Source organism: Tamandua tetradactyla, chromosome 2, assembly GCF_023851605.1.
Source record: "Tamandua tetradactyla isolate mTamTet1 chromosome 2, mTamTet1.pri, whole genome shotgun sequence".
Lineage (NCBI taxonomy): Eukaryota > Metazoa > Chordata > Mammalia > Pilosa > Myrmecophagidae > Tamandua > Tamandua tetradactyla.
In genome coordinates this window covers 86,920,781-86,936,792 of record NC_135328.1, presented here as the reverse complement: position 1 = coordinate 86,936,792, position 16,012 = coordinate 86,920,781, and the positions used below count along the sequence as shown (strand labels likewise).

The 16,012-nt window shown below is 37.8% G+C and overlaps 1 long non-coding RNA gene across 2 annotated transcripts in view; it reads left to right on the top strand.

Annotated features, from left to right (window-relative positions):
• The window catches only part of LOC143673543 (uncharacterized), a 52,105-nt gene that overhangs the window by 15,857 nt on the left and 20,236 nt on the right, over positions 1–16,012 (top strand). Inside the window, exon 3 of one of the 2 annotated variants that reach the window (XR_013170432.1) lies at positions 12,182–12,288. The exons of the other annotated variant lie outside the window; for it this stretch is intronic. This is a non-coding gene — a long non-coding RNA (uncharacterized LOC143673543). Of the gene's footprint in view, positions 1–12,181; positions 12,289–16,012 lie in introns of those variants that run through there. 2 annotated transcript variants of the gene reach the window in all.

Below are 16,012 nucleotides of genomic sequence, written 5' to 3'. Positions count from 1 at the left end.
ACAATTGCTGTTTTTAGCACTGCTTTGGCTGTCTAAATCCAGTCAAGACAAATTATACCTGGGCTCTGTTGGCAATAGTTTGAGCACTTTAGTGAACCATCCCTTTGATAGTTAGATTACACTTGTCTTGCTACTTCAGTGTAAATGTAATTTGAGAGGCTTGTTGCTTGTTTCTGGTAAGCGTTGTGACTTAAAGATGAAAATATGTCACACCGGCTTGTTGTCTCTACTTGGAAAAGACATCGAACTGTCACCAGCAGGAAGGAAGAAAATGTTTCATCATCTACATTAAACCTAAGGACTTACAAGATCTGCTGTATAAACAAAGTTGAAGTACTTTTTGTTCACTAACTTCTTGTAACTCCAAAATAAGAGGTGCTCTGGGCCCCGTTTTATCATAGCTATTGAAGGAGTATTGTTTAAAAGAAAAGTTTTGGCTTACAACTTTTGTGATATTTCAGGAAAAAATAGGCAAAACAAACATCACACTGGAGAGCAAATAATGGGAAATGTCCACTGTGGGACAAAACTACCTCCTCTGAAAATACAACTCCACTTGAAGGAACTTCTTTGTATTTTTAGAAGAGGATGAATTTGTACGAAAACAAAAGCAAGAAATAAGGATAATGTAACAAAAAGAAATAACTTCCAAAGATCTCTCATTGGTCGCCAAGGAATATGCACATCAACTAAGTTCTGACCCTAAGGGAGGAAATTTATTCCATATTGATCCTCTTGGCTATTTAAAATAAAATGAATATAATCATATTTTGTATTCATTCAAGGATATTATTAAAGTTATTTTGTGTGTTATCATTATGGCTCAGGGCTCTGATTAATGAACAACATGTATCAACTTTGAGACAGATGTCTTCTGTTCTTAAATTCTTCAAACAACCTCCAAAACTGCTGTGGTTGGTCTAAGGACTAGGACTGAGTCTGAGGTAAGATGGGTATGACACAAATGACCACCTTCTTTTAGGTGATTTCTATAATGAAATGAGTTCAGAACAAACTGCATACTCAAATCTGGTAGGATTTTTATATTGGTGGCAGTTGTTTATTCCTGTTATTGTTTTGCTGCTGCCAGTTTTTCCCATCTCACTTCCGTCTGTCTTTCAGATTTTGGAGCTAGATTATCTGCCAGGCATGGTGTTGGTCGATGATGTGAATTTTCATTTCCTTCTGAGCCTTTATGAGTAACTTAGGGAAAAGCTGGGAGAGGTTGTATTGATAGACATATGCAAAATGCAAATTTGAACCAAACTCTAAATATAATCTTTGTTATATTTAAACTTTAAAATTCTATGACTCTAAGAGTAGATGGATTTAAAGATAAAGAGAAATGAAATAGTTGATAGGCAATGGGAGACCTAACAGCTACAAATAGAAAATATGCTATCTTTAATGTGAAAGGAAGATATACAAAGGAAAGGGAGAAGAGAAATGAGACAAAATGAGATAAAGAATAGAAAAATATGAATTCAAGTCGCTGCATTTATTTTCTTTGAATAACGGTATAGGTTAGATTTGCTTATTAGGATTTAAACCAGACTGACCAGTCAACAGTCAACCTATATTTAAGATAGGCCGTATCTGTTTCATTTTGTTGTTCTTTTCCAGATGTGCTCTTTGGTCCAGGAACTTGGATGGAGAACTGATAAAATAGGTTGATTCAGGATTGAGTACTGGATGAAAGTTTCACTATAACACTTTGGACATAATAGACTTTCCTGGGAAACACTAAATGATTGAAGGAATATAGTAAGTTTGAAATTGAGTTAAGTGTACCCTAGAGAGTGGGGAATATTGGAAGACAAAAGACAGAAGCCTAAAGAGTAATTATATTGATGATCAATTAAGGGTTGTATGCTGAAATGAGGTTTGGTGGGGGCAGGAATGACATGATTCTTGATGAAGAGATTATGTTTGTTGACAAGTATCTGAGGTGACACCATGGTGGTAGAAAGCTAAGTTAGAAGAGAGTTGAAGGTAAATGAAACAAAGGAGGGCAAGAAACAGAGATTGATACCTCAGATGGGATTTCAGTGTGGATATTCTCATCACTGCACATGAAAAAAAAGCAAAACTGTGGGAGGAAAGAAACACAGGCACTGATTTTTTAAAAACTTTTTTATTGTCTAATATAACATATACACAAAGGAAAGAAAGAAAAAAGCAGTAATGTTCAAAGCACTCTTCAATATGTAGTTACAGAACAGATCCCAGAGTTTAACATGGGCTACCATTCCATCATCTCAGAGTTTTCCTTCTAGATGCTCGGGAACACTGGAGGCTAGAAGAAATATATGTGTGTATATATATATATATATATATATATATATATACACATAAATATATGTATATATATATATATACACATAAATATATGTATATATATATATACACATATATATATACATATATATATATACATAAATAATTGAAATTGACTTTTTTCTCTTTTTTGTGAAAAATAACATATGCACAAAAAAATAATAAATTTCAACACTTAGTTGTAGAACAGATTTCAGAATTTAGCATTGATTATAATTCCAGAATTTTAGGTTTTTACTTCTAGCTGTTCCAAGACACTGGAGCCTAAAAAAAAGTATCAATATAATGATTTAACAATCACACGCATTTGTTAAACCTTACCTTCTCTGTATAACTCCCCTATCACCTTGAATCTTTCTATCCCGCTCTTTAGGGGTATTCGGGCTGTGGCCATTCTAACATTTTCATGTTGGAAGGGGCTATCAATAATTTAGGGTGGGGGATGGAACTAGTTAATGCTCTGGAGAGGCTATTACTCTGTAATTTAGGATTTATCTGGCCCAGGGACCCATCTGGAAGTTGTAGGTTTCTAGAAAGTTACTCTAATGCACGGAAGCTTTGTAGAATCTTATCTATTGCCCCAGGTATTCTTTAGGATTGGCTGGAACGGTTTTAGCTGGATCTTGGCAATTTTATGGTAAACAGCAATGTCTAACTGAAGCTTGCAAAAGAGTAATCTCTAGAGTAGCCTCTCGACTCAATTTGAACCCTCTCAACCACTGATACCTTATTTGTTACACTTCTTTTCCCCCTTTTGTTCAGGATGGCATTTTTTATCTCACAGTGTTGGGGCCAGTCTCATCCTTGAGAGTCATCTCCCATGCCACCAGGGAGACTTTCACCCCTGGATGTCATGTCTCATGTAAGGGGAAGGGCAATGATTTCACTTGTAGAGTTGGGCTTAGAGAGACAAAGGTCACATCTGAGCAACAAAAGAAGTCTTCCAGAAGTAGCTTTTAGGCATACAAGCTTCTCCACTACGTACATATGCTTCACAAGAGCAGGCCTCAAGATCAAGGGCTTGATCTATTGATTTGGGTGTCCCTAATGTTTGACGCAATGCCAGAGATTTTCCCATCCCTCAAGGAAATTTGCCAATACTTTCTGATTATTTGCTTAATATACTCTAGGATGTAGCCAGGCATTACATTAAACTATAGAGCATTACGAGCCCTCATTCTTATTCTGGGCTCCTTGAGTTTGGATTGTTTAAAATGGTCTATCCAGTTTGAGTTAGATTATGTGCTACAGAAAATTTAGGTTCTGGACAAAATTTTCTTCGTTTGCTCTCAAAAAGTAGAATGAGGTTCTAAAATATAAACAATGTCTCCTTTACCCCTGTATTGTGAATTACCTTAATCCTTATCTGATCGGCTTCATTCTTATCTCTAAATACCAGGTTATACATGTATAAAACAGCCTCTCAAAGTCCAGAACTAATAATTACCACTCTGAACTAAATATGACTGCTATAAGAGCTTACAATCTAGGCCCCTGTTTTCTTATAAGCATTTTCTAAATGAGACCATACAATATTTGCTCTTTTGCTTCTATCTTATTTTGCCTCACCAAATGTCCCACTGGGTCATTCACAATGTTACATGCCTCACCACTCCATTCCCGTAGCAGCACAATATTTGAACATATGTATACACCATCGTTCGTAAATCTACTTCTTAGAGCATCCTTCAGTCACCTGTATTCATTAGTTATCATGTATAATGTTGAAAGTCAACTGTACATCCATACTCTCAATTTTAGATACGTTCATTGTTCCCAAGACAAAGGTAACCAATAAACTCACCCTCACTATACAGAAAGTCTAAACCTCCCTTTAACTCTTGTCCCTCCCCCCATTATTAACCCCTGATGTTGCCGTGGTACTGTTGATGTTTTCCTGTTAAATACAGCCCATAGCATGCAATAGCAGTTTTACTCCTATACCCCAAAGTTATGCAAGAACTTATATTTCTAGTGTCAATCAGTAGGACACAAGGGTCTACACAATCCCTTTCAATCATGTTCACCTTCAATATGGTATTATTACTTATAGATCAACTAGTGAATTGTCTTCACTTCTATCTATTTCCTTATATTTGTGCTCAACCATATTAGCTACCCGTTCACCCATCTCTAGCTTCCGTATATCTCTAGGTCCCCTATATTCTGTATTATAAGCTTCTGACTTTACCTTCACCATGGCCATAAAAATGGAATCATGCAGTAAATGTCTCTTTGTGTCTGGCTTATTTCACTCAGCATTATGCTCCCAAGTCTCACCCATCTTGTCCTGTGCTTCAAGACCTCATTTCATCTTACTGCCAAATAATATTCCATAGTATGTTTTGTTAATGCACTCATCTGTTGAGGAGCACTTGGACTGTTTCCATTTTTTGGTGATTGTGAATAATGCTGCTATGAACACCTGTGTGAAAATGTCTGTGTTACTACTTCCAGCCCTTCTGAGTACATACTAAATAGTGCTATTGCCGGATCATAGGGCAACTCGATATTTAGTTTCCTGAGGAACTGCCAGACAGTCTTCCAAAGCCACTGTATGATTATACATTCCCACCAGCAGTCCATAAGTGTCCCAATTCCTCCAACTCCTCTCCACCATTTGTAGTTTCCTGTTTGTTTAATAGCAGCCATTCTTGTAGGTGTGAGGTGGTATCTCATTGTAGTCATGATCTGTATTTCCCTTATAGCTAATGAAAATGATCCTCTCTTCATATGCTTTTTAGCCATCTGTATTTGCTCTTCAGAAAAACACTTATTCATATTTTTAGACTATTTTATAATTGGGTTGTTTGTTCTTTTTTGTTCAGTTGTATGATTTCTTTATGTATACAGGATATCAAACCTTGGTCCGATGTATGATTTCCAAATATTTTCTCCCATTGAGTTGGCTGCCTCTTCATCTTTTTGACAAAATCTTTTGAGGTGCAAAATCATTTGATTTTGAGGGGTTCCCATTTATCTATTTTTTCTTTTGTGCTTGTGCTTGGTGTAAAGTTTTGGAAGCTACCTCCTATTACTAGTGTTTCCCTGCATTTTCTTCTAGGAGCTTTATGGTTCTAGGGCTTAAATTTAGGTGTTTGGTCCACTTTGAATTAATTTTTGTGTGACATGTAAGGTAAAGGTCCTTTTTCATTCTTTTGGCTACTGATATTCACTTCTCCTATGCCCATTTTCTGAAAGAACTATTCTGTCCCAGTTCATTGGATTTGGGGGCCCTGTCAAAGATCAGTTGATCAAAGATTTGGCGGTCTATTTCTACTCTCTCAGTTCAATTCCATCAGTCAATGCTTCTATCTTTGTGCCAGCACCGTGCTGTTTTGACCACTGTGGCTTTAGAATAAGTTTTAAAATCAGAAAGTGTTAATCCTTACACTTCATCCTTCTATTTTAGGGTGCTTTTAGCTATTCAGGGTCTCTTTCCCTTCCAGATGAATTTAGTAACTAGCTTCTCCAAGTCTTCAAAGTAGGTCGTTGGAAACTTGATTGGTACTTCATTCAATTTGTAGATCAATTTGGGTAGATGTGACATCTTAACTACATTTAAGCTTCCTATCCATGAGCAGGAAATGTCTTTCCACCTATTTAGATCTTTGGTTTTTTTGAGTAATGTCATGTAGTTTTCTGTATATAAGTCATTTACATCCCTAGTTATGTTCATTCCTAGGAACTTGATTGTTTTAATTGCTATTTTGAATGGAATTTTTTCCTTAATTCACTTGTCAGTTGTGTCATTGCATGTGTATACAAATATTACTGATTTTTGCACATTAATTTTATATCCTGCCATCTTGCTGAATTTATTAGCTCAATGAATTTTGTTGTGGGTTTCTCAGGATTTTCCAAATATAGTATCATGTGGTCTGAAAATAATGAAAGTTTCACTTCCTTTCCAATTGGGATGACTTTTTTTTCTTTTTCCTGCCTGATTGCTCTAGCTAGAACTTCTAGTACAATGTTGAATAATAATGGTGACAGAGGGCATCCTTGTCTTGTTGCTAATCTTAGGGGGAAAGATTTCTGTCTCTCGCCACTGAGTACGATGCCAGCTAGGGTATTTCATATATGCCCTTTACAATATTGAGGAAGTTATCTTTGATTCCTACCTTTAGAGATGCTTTTAACAGAAAAGGATGTTGATTTTTGTCAAATGCTTTTTCAGCATCATTTGAAATGATCATGTGATTTTCTCTTTTGATTTCTTAATGTGCTGTATTACATTAATTGATTTTCTTATATTGAACAATCCTTAAACTCCTGGTATAAACTCCACTTGGTCATGGTGTATAACTATTTTAATGTGTTGTTCGATTCTATTTGAGAAGGTTTATATTTATGTTCATTAGGGAGATTGGCCTGTAGTTCTTCTCTCTTATAGCACCTTTACCTGGTTTTAATATTAATGTGCTATTAGCTCATAAAATGAGTTAGGTAGTTTTCCTCTTTCTCAAATGTTTTTGGAATACTTTGAGCAATATTTGTGTTCGTTCTTTTTGTAATGTTTGATAAAATTCTCCTGTGAAGTCAACTGGTCATTGATCTTTTCTCTGTAGGAAGATTTTTGATGACTGTGTTGAACTATTTACTTGTGATTGGCTTGTTGAGATCTTCTATTTCTTCTGAGTCAGTGTAGCTTGTCCATGTGTTTCTAGAAATGTGTCCATTTCATCTAAGTTGTCCAGTTTGTTGGTATATAGTTGTTCATAGTATCCTCATGATTTTTTTTTATTTCTTCAGTGTCTGTGGTAATGCACCCCTCTCATTTCGGATCTTGTTTATTTGCATCCTCCCTCTTTTGTTTTCTTTATTCGCCTTGCTAGTGGTCCATTGATTTTATTGATTTTCTCGAAGAACCAACTTAAAAAAAATTATTCTTTCTATTGTTCTTTTGTTCTCTCATTCATTTAATTTGCTTTAATCATTGTTATTTCTCTTCTTCTATTTGTTTTGGGGTTAATTTGCTCTTCTTTCTCAAGTTCCTCTAGTTGAGCAGTTAAGTCCTCAATTTTTGCTCTTTCTTCTTTTTTAATAAAGGCAATAAATTTCCCTCTCAGTACAACCTTTGCCACATCCTATGAGTTCTGATATATTTTATTCTCATTTTCATTTGTCTCCAGAGAGTTACTGCTTTCTCCAGCAAATTTTTCTTTGACTCACTTGTTGTTTAAGAGTTTGGTATCTAACCTCTATTTATTTGTGAAAGTTCTCATTCTTGGTGGTTATTGATTTCCAACTTCATTCCACTGTGATCAGAGAAAGTGCTTCAAATAATTTCAATGTTTTTAAATTTATAAAGACCAGTTTTGTGACCCAGTATATAGACCATATATATACTGGAGAATGTTCCATGAGGACTAGAGAAGAATGTGTATTTTGGTGTTCAGGGGTGTAATGACCTAACTATGTTTGTTAGGTCTAATTGATTATCAAATTGTTTATCTTCTGTATTTCCTTGTTGATCTTCTGTCTGGTTGTTCTATCTATAGAGGAAAGTGGTGTTTTGAAGTTTCTTACTGTTATTGTTGAAACATCTATTGCTCTCTTCAGTTCTGCCAGTGTTTGTCCCATGTACTTTGGAGCTCCTTGATTGGGAACATAAACATTTATGATTGTGATTTATTTTTGGTGAATTGTTCTTTTTATTGATATAATGTGCTCCTTTATCTCTTATGATATGTTTACATTAAAGTCTATTTTTTCTGATGCTAGTATAGCTATTCCTGTTTTCTTTTGGTTACAGTTTGTGTGGAACATATTTTTCCATTCTTTCACTTTCAATCTATTTATATCTTTGTGTCTAAGATGAGCCTCTTGTAAGCAGAATAGGGATGGATTATATTTTTTAATCCATTCTGGCAGTCTCTACCTTTTAATTGGTAAGTTTAGATCATTAACATTCAAAGTTTTGACTGTAAAGACGTTTCTTGGATCCACCATCTTATCCTTTGGATTTTATTTGTCAGATCTATACATTGTTTTCTCTCTTTCTCTTTTTATCCCTTAACTTGCCCTTACTAGTACTTTTCAACTTTTTGCCCTCCTCCAGACCTCCCACTCCTGTCTTTTTTTAGATGGCAGAGCTTCCTTTAGTATTTCTTGTAGAGGTGCTCTCTTGTTAAAAATTCTTTCCGCATTTGTTTGTTTGTGAAAAATTGAATCTCTCCCTCAGTTTTCAAGAACAATTTGGCTGGGTACAGAATTCTTGGCTTGGAGTTTTTCTCTTTCAGGATCTTAAATATATCATACCACTGCCTTTTCACCTCCATAGTGCCCGTTGAGTAGTCTGAACTCAGTCATATGTGGTTTCCCTTGTATGTAGTAGATTGTCTTTCTCTTGCTGCTTTCAGGATTTGTTGCTTCCCTTCAACATTTCATAGTTTGATTAGTATATGTCTTGGGGAAGGACTATTTGGATTTATTCTGTTTGGAGTTCCTTGGGTTTCTTTGATTTGCATATATATGTCCTTTATAAGGATTGGGAAGTTTTCTCCTATCATGTCCTCAACTAATCTTCCTAGCCCTTTATTCTTTTCCTGCTGGGACACCAATGATTCTTATATTTGTGCATTTTGTTTTATTTACCATTTCTCTGAGATACAATTTTAAAATTTCCATCTTTTGCTATTTGCTCTTCTGTGTCTTTGAAATCAATTGCCCTGTCTTCCAGTTTGCTTATTCTTTCTTCTGCCCCTTCAAATCTGTTGTTGTTTGTTTCTAGAATATTTTAATTTGGTCTACAGCACCTACTATTTTTTAATTTATTCTTTCAAATTCCTCTTCTAGTGTCTTGTTGGTCTCCTTTATGTCATTAGCCATCCCATTGATTTTATTTAGTAGAGTTATATTAACAACTCTGATTAGTTGTTCCAAAGTCTGTATCTTCTGGTGTTTTAATTTGGTCATTTGGCTGGGCTATATCTGTCTGCATCTTCATATGCTTAGTGATCTTCTGTTATCTTTGAGGCATGCAAATATCTTGATATGGTTACTCTGGAAGTTGATTTCCTTCAGTAGTCTAAAGCTTTGTATTTGTGGGATAGATGTGAGCATGATGTGGGGCATGGGGCAGGACTCAACAGTGTGGTGATGGGTTGTGGTGCAGGTAACTTGTTGGCACAGGTTGCAGAAACTACACTGGTGACTGTGAGCATGGGATGCAGGGTGCAGGGTTGTGAGGGTATTTTTCAGGGGCCACGGAGGTGTGGTGCAGCTCAGGCAGGACTTGGAGCGCAGGAGCATGGTGCAGCATGGGGGGCATAGAGGGAGGGCGTGGCAGGGGACAGATGGGAAGTACTGTGTGGATGCACAGAGGCTGGTGCACAGGCAGGAGGTGGGTGGGTCCGTGGTGCATGGGGGTCTTGGGTATCAGGGTGTGGGGTATAGGGCACAGAGGTTGGGGCACAGGAAGGGCAGGGTACAAGTGTGTCCTTGCATGGGGGAAGGGGTTGAGAGGACCTGGGATGAGATGAGGATGTGGGAGTGTATAGGGGTGGGGCACAGGTCATGGGGTTGCAGGATACAGGTCAGAGAAAAATGTTAGGTGGGCAGTGCCCTGGCACAGGTGCACAGGTTCAGGAGTTGCAGGGGAGGACATGTGTGCAGGGTGGGGACTATATAGCACAGATGCGCAAGAGAGCACCTGCTAGGTGTGGAAACTGGGCATTTGTGCCAGGGGGTGGGGCAAAGGTGCACATGTGCTGGGCAGAGGTTTGTGTTGCAGGGGTCAAGTGGTCAGTGCACGAAGACATGGGTACCCGGCAGTTTGGATGTGGCTGTGCGCATGTGCTGGTCTAGGGGACGAGGGCCCTGGTTGCATGTTCGCAGAGCTCAGAGGCAGGGCCCCGTATTGTGCCCACTTGGGCTGGGGGTGGGCATGGCCTTGATGCACAGGTTAGTGCTTGCCTAGAGCTGGGAGACAGGATGGGGATGCACACGTGAGTGGACGTGGATCTTGGAGGACTGTAAACTGACGCATGAGTATGCAGAGCTCAGGGAGGATGGGGTGGGGGTTGCATGACTGTATCAGCTGGGGGCAGGTGTAGCCTTGGTATGAAGGTGAGCACTCACAGCTTTGATGCCCAGGGGCAGGGATGGGGAGGTGGGAGTTGAAGGGCTGGGCATGGGTGGGCGGGTCTTGGGAGGGGCGGAGTGAGACTGCGTGCTTGTGCTGGAGAGGCGGGTTGGCCTGGGGCAGGTGTGTCCTTGCTCAGGGCAGGGGTATGGGGCAGAGACTTGCAGGGGGCATTGGGGGTGAGGCATTTGGAGTATGGGGGTGAGTGGTGGGGTTCAGGTGCATGCAGTGTAGGATGAGTTGTGGGTTGGGGGTGGGGGCGGCATCTATGAGGGTAACACATTCAAGGAAGGTGGTTTGGCTTACTTCCTAGTCCCTGTTTCCCTGTCAGTGCACTCCTGAGGGCTCTGGGCTTCCATTTGGAAAGGGGTTGTGCTGGTTTAAAAGGATATATGTCCCCTAGAAAAACCATGTTTTAATCTAAATCCCATTTCATAAAGTCAGAATAATCCCTTTTCAATACTGTATGTTTGAAACTGTAATTAGATCATATCCCTGGAGATGTGATGTAATCGATAGTGGTTGTTAAACTGGATTAGGTGACGATATGTCTCCACCCATTCGGGTGGGTCTTGATTAGTTTCTGAAGTCCAATAAAAGAGGAAACTTTTTGGAGGATGGGAGATTCAGAGAGAGCAGAGCAGAATGACATAGCCATGAGAAGCAGAGTCCACCAGCCAGTGACCTTTGGAGATGAAGATGGAAAATGCCTCCCGGGGAGCGTCATGAAACCGGAAGCCAGGAGAGAAAGTTAGCAGATGACGCCGTGTTCACCATGTGACCTTCCAGATGAGAGAGAAGCCCTGACTGTGTTAGCCATGTACCTTCTCACTTGAGAGAGAAAATCTTAACTTCATCGGCCTTCTTGAACCAAGGTATCTTTCCCTGGATGCCTTAAATTGGACATTTCTATAGACTTGTTTTAATTGGGACATTTTCTCGGCCTTTGAACTGTAAAGTAGCAATTTATTAAATTCCCCTTTTTAAAGGCCACTCCATTTTCAGTATATTGCATTCCTGCAGCTAGCAAACTAGAACAGGGTTACATTAGGCTGTTTGCACTAGCCTAATGGTCTCCGGTTCTCTGCATCTCAGTTCTTCAGCTTTTGTAACTAGGGCCTCCCTTTGTGGTATAGAAGACCCTCCCAGGTCACTTATATCCTGGAATCACCATTCCAGTCACCTTCAGTCCCTTCTTTAGCTGTTCTTTGGAGCATGGCTGAACTCAACCTTTCCTATTCCACCATCTTCCCGGAACTTCAGGTACCGCTTTTAATGAGAAAGTTGTAAATAGATTATGGAGAACAAAAAAGCATGATAAAATGATTTGGAAAGGGTGATTAAAAACTAGCATACTTCTCCTTGCTCACAATTTTCCCATTCACATTGACAATAGGTTTCTCAAGTTCTGAAATTTTCTTTTATTGTATCCAAGTATTCCTAATACCTAAGTATTTAGGAGGAAAATAAATGTTCAATGAAATTTTATTCAATGAATGAAAGAGAAAGCGTTTTGTAATAGCTGAGATTATTAGGGTTTACTATGGATTATTGTTAAATTATAAATTTTACTTATGCTTATTAGTGTTTTACATCAAATTTATACAGATCTTCTTTACAAATAGCAGTTATGCATTTTCTCCACTCATAGTAATTAGACATCACTATATGACTTGCTTCCCAGAAAATAATTAATGTGAGAAACAGTCTTTGAAGCTGAAGCATGATCCGTTGTCTTCTCTTTTCCCGACACAGTTACCAGCAACGTTCCAGTAAATGGAGGCACCAGATAGACTTGGTGAGGACAATGTGCAATAAAGCCTCCAGCTGCTGTGCAATACTGAAAGCTCTGGGATCATTCTTCAGTCTTATGAGAGTGAAACCTCCAGCTAATTCACAACAGAAATATAGCATGAATGAGAAATGCATCTTACTGTTATAAGATAATGTATGCTGGGATTGCTAGTGCCAGATAACCTAGACTCTCTTAACTAACACACATAAGTAACCGACTGCCCATAACCAAAAGAATATATATTAATATCTTCATTTTTACAGATGAGGAGAATGATGGCTCAATGAGGTTAAGAATGAGTGAAGGAGACGTTGAGGACTACTTTATCATTTAGAGCTTAAAATACTGATGACTTGATAACCTCCTTGATGATACAGGAACCATCTTTTCCAAGAATTAATGTGATCTAGCTAGGAGACGGGGCAATGAGCATGGCAGAGAACATGAGCCAGGGAAAAAAATCAGCATCACAAATTCGAGTATTTCTTATTAGAAGGACTTGAAATTTTTAAAAGACTATAATGGACTAATGCAACAATATGTGGGCAGCAGGTCCAGATAAGTTGAAAGTTAAATACCTAGAGATGTTTATAGCAGTCGAGAAGAAAATGTTCAGAAAATAGAACAGCTAATTCTGGCTTCCATGTCTTAATTGTGTTCACACACACACACACACACACACACACACACATACACACACACATTCTGTATCAGACCTATTAGTTATATTAAACCAAATAATCATAACCTTGGAAGTACGTGATTTTAAAAGTCCTTAAATATGGCTACATATTTCCTCTACTTTTTTATGTTCAAAAAATTTAGGTTTAAAAAAATCAAGCTAAGCTATTTTTAGATTCCTGGTAGTATATTCCCAAAGTAACATTTATCATTTAAATATTCTTTCTACTTTTTTATTTCAGGTAATTTACATATCAAGCAATTCTATATGAGTCCTTATGTATTAAAACTGTGAGCTGTGATAGGACTTGTATGAATACCCATTTATCAAGGCAGAGAAAATGCCTGGTAAGATATGATGTCACAGCTGGATGTTGAAATCAAAGCTATAAGAACTTAAAGCACATAGTTCATTTTTTTCATAAAGTTATCTCATTTCCTGGCAGGCAATGTCAATTAGTAACTATTCAGCCAAAGCCAAATCAGTTGGATATTATAGTTTCTTAACTTAAAATTGACACTAGTAATGAAATTTCAATCTCAAAATGATTAATTTCAGATCATACTTAAGCTGTTTCCTTAGTCAAGACTCCATAAATAACATGGGAAAAATGAAAATAACGTTTATAATTTGAGGGCTCTTTCTAACACTGGAAATTAAGTGATTCTTCAATTGAACCATTGGGAATGAGCATTAGTTTCAGGTAAAAGGATTTATATTATATCCTTACCTAATTCTTATATACAATTCTCAGGTTCCAGTGCCTGAAAGGTATAAATAGCAAAAGTCAACTATTGGAATTCTTTTTGCAACCTGTCTCCCATTCAGGCCAAATTCCTTACTCTGGAGGTATTTCTGAATACTGGTACTAATTGCCATCTAAAGGAATCCTCAATGAATAATAATAACACTCTTATGAATTCTAGATTTTCTTCATGACAGCTCAATACAGTTCCTAGAATTTCTGTTTCCTGGTACACCTAATAAAGTTTAATATAAAAGGATATATTAGTACAGGAAAAATATAAAGAAATTTAATTATATTTTAAACACTACTTTGGTTTAATATTAGTGGTCATATAAAAGATACTTTTATGCTTTAATATAGGTACACTTCCTTTTGTGCCTCACTTTATTGGGCTTTGCAGATATTGCAATTCTTATAAATTGAAGGTTTGTGGCACCCCTGAGTTGAACAAGACTGTTGGCACCATTTCACCAACAACATGAGTTCACTTTGTCTCTCTGCATCACATTTTAGAAATTTTCACAAAATTTAAAATTGATTATTATTATTATTATTTTATCTGTTATGGTGATCTCTGATCTGTGATGTTACTATTGTAATTGGGGTGGAGGGAGAACACCAGGAACTTCTCCCATGTAAGATGGCAAACTTAATTGATACATGTTTTGGGTGTTCTGACTGTTCCCCCAACTGACTGTTTCCCATCTCTTTTCCTCTCCTTGGCCCTCCCTATTCCCTGAGATGCAATAATATTGATACAAAGCTAATTAATAACATCATAATGGCCTCCAAGTGTTCAAGTGAAAGGAAGAAATGCCTGTCTCTCATTTTAAATCAAAAGCTAGAAATCATGAAACTTAGTGAAGAAGGTATGTCAAAAGCTGAGATAGGTTGAAAGGTTGGTCTTTTGTGCCAAATAATTAGACAGGTTGTGAATATAAAAGACAAGCTCCTGAAGGAAATTGAAAGTGCTACTCTAGCGAACACACAAATTATTAAGAAGTGGAACAATCTCAGTGCTGACAGAAAGTTTGAATGGTCTGGACAGAAGATCAAACCAGTCATAATAGTCCCTTAAGTCAAAAGCTAAGTCAGAGCAAGGCCCTAGTTCTGTTCAATTCTTTGAAGGTTGAAAGAAATGAGGAAGCTTCAGAAGACAAATGTAAAGCTAGCAGAGATTGGTTCTTAAGACTTAAGGAAAGAAGCCATCTCCATAACATCAATGTGAAGTGAAGCAGCAAGTAGATGTCTACTGATACAGATGGTGCAGTAAGTTATCCAGAAGATCTAGCTAAGAAAATTGAAAAAGGTGGCTACACTAAATAACAGGTGTTCAGTGTAGACAAAGCAGTCTTCTATTGGAAGGAAACACCATGCAGGACTTTCATAACTAGAGGGAGAAGACAATGACCGGCTTCAAAGCATCAAAGGACACACTGACTCTCTTCTTAGGGGCTAATGCAGCTGGTGACTTTAAGCTGAAGCCAATGAATGCACTTTCCCCATTCCAAAAATTCTAGGGCCCTTAAGAATTATGCTAAATCCACTGTACTTGTGCTCTTTAAAAGTAACAATTGAGCCTGAATGATAGCACATCAATTTACAACATGGTTTACTGACTATTTTAAGCCCCATGTTCAGATAAAATCTACTGTTCAGAAAAAAAGATTCCTTTGGCAATATAACTGCTTATTGACAATGCACTTGGTCACCCAAGAGTCCTGATGGAGATGTACAATGAGATTAATGTTGTTTTCATGCCTACTAACACAACATCCATTCTGCAGCCCATGGATCAAGGAGTCATTTAGACTTTCAAGGATTATTAATTAAGAAATACATGCTGTAGGGCTGTCGTACATAGTGATTCCTCTGACGGATCTGAGCAAAGTCATTTGAAAACCTTCTGGAAAGGATTCATCATTCTAAAGCCATGAATAACATTCATGATACAAGGGAGGAGGTCAAAATATCAACATTAACAGGAGTTTGGAAAAAGTTACCGCCAGTCCTCATGGGTAACTTTGAGTGGTCCAATACTTCAGTGGAGGTTGCGACAGATGTGGTAGAAACAGCAAGAGAACTAGAATTAGAAGTGAAGCCTAAAGAAGTGACCGAATCACTGCAACCTCCTGATAAAACTAATGGATGAGGAGTTGCTTCTTATGGCTGAGCAAAGAAAGTGGTTTCTTGAGATGGAAGCTACCCCTGGTGAAGATGCTGTGAACATTCGTTGAAATGACAACAGTGGGTTTAGAATATTTCATAAACTTACCTGCTAATGTAGCAGTAAGTTTGAGAGGGTTGTTTCTAATTTTTAAAGAGTTCTGATGTGGGTAAAATACTATCAAGCAGCATCTC